This window comes from Calliphora vicina, chromosome 2, assembly GCF_958450345.1.
Source record: "Calliphora vicina chromosome 2, idCalVici1.1, whole genome shotgun sequence".
In the NCBI taxonomy this organism is placed as follows: Eukaryota; Metazoa; Arthropoda; class Insecta; order Diptera; family Calliphoridae; genus Calliphora; species Calliphora vicina.
In genome coordinates this window covers 31842143-31849212 of record NC_088781.1, presented here as the reverse complement: position 1 = coordinate 31849212, position 7070 = coordinate 31842143, and positions in this window count along the sequence as shown.

Below are 7070 nucleotides of genomic sequence, written 5' to 3'. Positions count from 1 at the left end.
CTTTGTTGGTACAAAATTCGACATTTTCGAAGTCAAAAAAGAAACTTTTGTTGTTTCAATTATGATGTACTCTTCAAATTAACATACACCCAATATATTTTAAATCGAGCAATGGCTCATATTTATTTTGGAGATATCCTTTGACTAAGGGTAATTTTTTAAGCTATGTATATTTTTTTTTGTCTAGAAACGTGTTTCTGTTTGAGAAAAAATATTTAATAGTAGAAAAATCTAATTAATAGTTTTAAAGTTTTTACCACGCATAGAGGGAATTTCAAAATTCTGAAGAACTTTATATTTTGCAAGTCATGGAAAACTTGTATACCAAATTTTATCGAATTTAGAAGAGTAAAAGTTCAACGATTATTTAAATGAAATTTTATCGTTTTATTCCCATACTTATAATTCAAACAAAATTTAATGTCTAAAGGTAGGGTCTAAAAACGTAGCCACTAAATAAAACACATTTAAATTCTTTTATTTAATTCAACAACTTATTTTACTTAGGGTGATTCAAAACAAAAAATTAAGTTTTATTTTATTTGATGCTGTTTGATCTTACAAAACACTTGTAAGAGTAAACACATCAAACAAATTTGTGCGAAAAAAAGTGGTTACGCTTTTTTGAGCAAATATTTGCCATGTGTGTTTCAATACTATCCATATAATATAATTACATTTGAATTTCTCTTTGTGCATATCTCAATACTTTTGTTTGTCTATCACTGCATCTATCTTTAATTATATTCATTTGCCCAGTACAAGTTAAGTATAAAATGTAATTAACAAATGTCTTTTGAAAACATTGACATCCTAGAGTGTTACGAATCAATATATAAATTTTTGCAAATGTCTTAAAGATATTCATATTTTTGAGCAATAACATAACTGTTGACAATAACATTAGTTACCAGGGAATATCAAATATTCAAAATTTCCTTCTCAAACTCATACTTATAAGAAATATAATATGACAACCGCATAGACGAACATGCGAGTTATTTCTATGACATGCACGTACTTCAAATAAGTATATACGTATGTGCTCTTGCCTACATATACATAAGTATTAATTTGTAATTATAAATGTCGAACATAATTAAATTGTACTTAGCTCTCTGGCAACAACTCTTTAGCAAATATTGAACTTCAAATATACAAATATTTATGTGAATATTCATAAACAAGTACATATATTTATGTGAAGAAATATTAATATACAATATTATGAATATCTCTAATACAGTTTCTAGTTACTTACTTACTTAATTTAGGAAAGAAATGTAGGTATAATTTTAGATATTTAATTCCTATGTTTGTCTCTTACGTACAGGAAATATTGAATGTGTTTATATTGTACATAAATTCTATGTAAAATTTCAAAGGATTGCTAGGCAACTGATCACATCCTTGTGAATTTACACAATTTCGTTTACATGCTCTTAAGGGTACTCTTATGAACGAATGAGAGAAATATTACATTATTTGTATCTAGTATAATTTTAAGACTGCAACTTTGATAGATTACTTAAATTTTTTAAGAAACCTCGAAAAACTTATCCAAAATTTGATATTTATATTAGTTTTAGGAGCTGCGTGACCATTATTTTGCACATTTTCAATTTTCGATGCTACCAAGGTTTACTGTACGAGAGTGGGTCAATAAAGGCAACGCTGCTCCTTCCAACAAAAATATGTCAGTTGACTTCTGTCAAAATAACAAGCTGCGTCATTTAGTTTGTTTTTGACAGCCACTGATAGCAGACTACCTCGTGACTTGAAGAGAAATTGGAACAAAATGAATTTCGTCTGCTCATTAAGCATTATGGGAAGTCTGAACCATCACTTTCAATGATAAAAAATCGAAACAAATGAAGATAAGTAAGAAAGTATAGTCGGGTTAGCCCAACCATATGATACCCTACACCGAGCATATTATTATAAACAGTTTTCTTTCGATATGAAACTTATTTGTATTGAATCTTATTTGAATACCAACATTTTTAAAATATTTATGCTCGATAAAGAGATTTTCGGAATTGGGCCTTATATGGGTGTTATGATTAATTATGGGCGGATCATCACAAGATTTGGTGGGATGATTTTCGCATATATGAAACATATTTCTGTTGAATTTTGTTTGGATACTATCATATTTCAGAGATTTATACACATTAATGAAATTTTCGAGAATGTTGCTTATATGGAAACTATGGAATATTGTGGACCGATCGGTACTAAATTTGGTAGTACAAGTTTAGCTTATATAAGACTTTTTTTTTGCTGAATTTGGTTTGGATATGTTTATAATTAGGATATTTATAAGAGCTTAGGTTAGGTTACGTGGGTTGCTCACAATTTAGCGAGTTCACTCGGAGGCCGTGTGGCCCATTGTACCCTTAGAAATACTATACCCTTATGCTGAAATTTCGTACATAAAGTGAGAATAGTTTCCCTCCCTAATTTCGTTGACCATGTGATTCCTGTGGGAACCAACCGGTACTTCTGATAAATCTGATCATATTTACTAGTGGCACATCTCTGAGACAGTCCAGATCATGGAAAAGAGCTCTACCAAGATGTAGTAGTCTATGATCTGTTAAGGCTGGGCATTCACATAGAAGGTGCTGTACCGATTCCTCCTCCTCTTCATCTAAACAACTTCTGCAATAGCTATAACGTGGATAGCCCATACGTTCCGACATATGTCCAATCATAAAGTGCCCAGTAATTATACCCGTAAGAAGCCTAATCGATTTTCTGCTAAGAGACAAAAGAGTCCTAGTTCTATCCTCTGTCAGATTGGGCCAGAGCATTCTGGATATTCTACAAGTGATGATATTTGACCACCTGAGTTCCGTCTCGCTCAAAGCCCATTCATCTATCAATTTTGATACTGTCACCAGGGGAGTGTGAATATCCCTTTGCGCTAGAGATACGACCAGGGACGAACCGTTGGTTGCGCACTCATCAGATACTTCATTTCCCCGGATGCCCTCGTGTCCTGGAACCCAAATCAACTCGAAGTGATGTTGTGTCAGTTGTGCCAGTGAATTGATACAATTGAGAAGACATTTCGACCTGATCACGTTGGAGTTAAGAGCCTTAATTGATGCAAGGCTTTCCAAGTAGATATGTATGGTCGAATTTTCGAGATTGAATTCCCGGATTCTTCTCGCGGCTGTATCGATGGCATAAATCTCTGCCTGGAAAACCGTGCAGGTATCGGGTAATCGAATAGACATCAAAAGGTCCAGCTCATTTGAGAAGATTCCCGAGCTCGTGCCTCTTTCTTTCTTTGAACCATCAGTCTAGATTGAGATCACGTCATCCCTTGCCGGTATTCTGATCTTAAATGAGCTTAAATATTTTAAGATATGGCAGTTGCCAGGGATAAATAATGGACTGATTAATCGACTCAGAAAGTGATCCTGAGTAAATTAGTATATTTTAAGGTTTTACGACAATATCTTTGTACTTTAAAAACATCAGAACTAAGCCAACCCTCCCCACTATGGTGGTGTAGGGTATAAAAATCGGAATATGGTGTTGTCTGATCGGAGATTGAGAGTGCGAGAGATTATGGAAGCCGTAGGAATCTCACATGGCTTAGTGTTTTTAATTTTGAATGATAACTTTCGTACAAGAGAGCTTTCCGCAAGATGAATTAAGCTACGAAATTCTCTCTTTCCACCCTATTCTCTGGATTTAGCACCGAATGACTATTTCTTGTTTCTAAACCTGAGCAAATCTCTCGGCGGCAAAAGATTTGACTACAAAGATGAAATGATTTCACAAAAAATAAAAAAATTGGATAAACTTTGGACAAAGTGCATAGAACTCTAACGATGTTTAACACACAAATGGCAACGCATTAATCAAAACAAATTGAAGTCGGACTAGGTACAGTCTGAACTATAAAGCGGGTGAGGCTAAACTTCCCAAACACTTCTTTCTAAATAGTTTTTAACAGGCATAACATTAACATATGGTCGAGAGTTGTCATCATGGAATATTGCGGTTTCATTAGGGTGGCATTTGGTGAACATTAGTAAAAAAAATCATCCTGCAAAAAATTTTGGAAAATCGGTAGGGAAAAAATGGATTTTTTTCAGTTTTTGTAAAAATTTTGCCATTAAAAAAATACTTTTGCAATTTAATTTGAAAGAATCGAAATGTGTACGTAATTGTAGTTCCAAAAAATGTTAAAGTTATTAAAAATTCGACAGGCCATTAACGTGTCTCAGGCAACTAGAACAAGAAATGTAGGAACAAAATTAACATATTTTGATAAATATTAAAATAAAAGCTCATTTTGACTTAAAATATTTCCATATTTTTTTCTGTATGAGTTTTTGTCTTCGTAGGATACCGTTAACCTATTCGCAGGTATGACCAAAAAAATATTTTTTTTAACGGCAGTTTCAAAACTCCATTTTCAAATTTTTAAAAATTTTGTTAAACAAATTTCAAAATTGTTTGATCATCTCATTGGAATTTATTAAGAATATAATAGGAAATAAAAATGTGAAAAAATTATGAAAATATCTCTTATAGTTTTTCCGTACCTGCGATTTAAATTTTTAAATTTTCGAGAAAATCCAATTATTTGGCCATTTTTTGGCGAATGGCCAAACTACAACTTTCGTTTATTAAGGGCCACCCTAGGGTTCATATCTGGCCACATATTTCGGGCATTTTTTGGCTAATTTTCGCTTCAAACGAACCAGTTGCATTCGGTAGAGGTTCTCTGTGATTGTCTGGTCAGATTTCAGCAGCTCATGATGGATAGGACCTTTCTGCTCCCACCAAATAAAGAGAATTACCTTAGGGCCAATGGATATTTGTCTCTTGTGTCGATGCGGCTGGTTTGCCGTACTCCACGTACGATATTTTACGTTTGTTTTAGTGGATCCATTTTTCATCGAATGTAATGAATTGGTTCAAAAATAGTTTGCTTTTGGACATACAAAATCGTACTTCAAGGTGTCTCGGCTCTAATTTCCCTGCCTTTGGGTGAAATCCCTGTTTGGGCGATCTTTGTCTTCCGTGTCAAAATCACTACATCTAAACCACACGATGAAACCTGTGGAACATCAAGATATTCAATAACTAAGAGAGAATAAATGACATAAATGAATTAAAAACAAAAAGCGTGTTAAAAAGATACGCCACCTATTGTAAATCCCGCATTTTGAAGTGATACACCTAATAGTTTTGTAAGTATATATTTCACTATTTAAGCTCACGAAATACGTATTATGAATTCTAAACAGATTATAATATTATCATATATATTATTTACTATCACGAAAAATCTGCAATTAAATTTATTTAAACCCTAAAACAAATTGTATTTCATAAATATCATTCATCCAACTAACTACAGCCATACTTAAACATAATAGATTAAGTAAGTAGATAGTTTTTAATAAATATTCATAAAATCATAAAATATAAGTAATTACATCCAAGATTTCATTCAATGTTTTCAAAATGAAACCACTTATATTACTAAATCAAAATCATATCAAGTTTATGCAACAATATTTTACCTTGTACTTTCAAATGTTTAGTTTCTAATATTCAAAAACACATACTAATTCTGCTCTTAATAGTTGAAAGGTAGATGTAGAGACAGTAAGCATTTTTATTTGTAAAGTATCTTTCATTAACTGGATGCAAATTACCGTAGAAATTATAAAGTACAGTTTATGAGTGTATGCATACAATTTTGTTGCTTCTGAGGAGATTTATTCTTAGATAATCTGCTAAAGACAAATATTATTTTATTTATGATCTACTAACAGGAAATAGAAGAAATTTATAAGTTTAATCTAGCAAATTGTTTGACATTTGTGGGGAATCTATCAAAAGTTTAGAGTGATTTAATATTTGTATGCCTTCATAAATGTTATTTATAGTTCGAACATGGACTACAAATGTTTCTAAAATAGACTTTCTTTCCTTACACAGAAAAACAAGACAAACATTCTTAAGTGATACTTACATTTGTTTAATTAATTTATTTTGAAATTGTTATATTATTGGGTGTAGGTATAGTTATTGAACATTATATGTAGTGTAATTTTGCTTTACTTCTTTAATTTAAAAAAAGTATCACTGAAGCACACCGATTGCCCACCAAAGTGTTCCATTAGTTTCAATATGAGTGATGTTTTGTGCGGTTCAGAAGTTGTGATTTTGACACGGAAAACAAATATCGCCCAAGCCATCCGAAAAAGTTTGAAGACCAAGAATTGGAGGCATTACTCCATGAGGATTGTTGTAAAACTCAACAAGAGCTTGCAGAGTCATGGGAATCTACTCCATCAGCACTTTCAAAACGTTTGCGAGCAGCAGGATTCATCAAAAAGAAGGAAAATTGGGTACGGATACGAGATAAGCCGAGAGACATTGAAAGACGATTTTGTACGTAAAAAATTATGCTGAAACACTACAATAGAAAATCGTTTTTTCTAAGGTAATTCTCTGTGTTTAGTGGGAGGAAACTTATGAACTGCTGATATCTGACCAGGCCATTATATGGAAAATGTACCCAATGCAACTGATTCGTTTCAAGCGAATATGTGGTCAGACATCAAACTGGAACAGTGTATTCGATATAAGAAGTTGTTTGGCTCAGAATACATATGTTGCCATAAAGATAGGAAAAGGTTATACCGAACAATGGCCAATACTTTGAAAATTTTTAAAACAAAAAAGTACTTTACCATTGCAAACCTTTTTCATTTTCCAAATTGTATCTATATTAATTAAACATTACCAGAGGTCAATAAATTCATTGTGTATATTTTGCATTTAATATTTATATGGCTTCATAAATGTATTTGTTATTTCGAACATGGACGACAAATGTATTTAAAATACACTTTTAGGAAATAATAAAAGCTGAAAACATATATCCTGGTAATAAGTACACTGGATTATTGAATTAACAAGTGCAAAGTAAAAACTAATTTTGTATTTAACCCATTCCCAGCCATTGTACCTGCTTGAGTACAGAAAAAAGGCAATATTCAAATACTCATAAATTTTTTAACAAGATA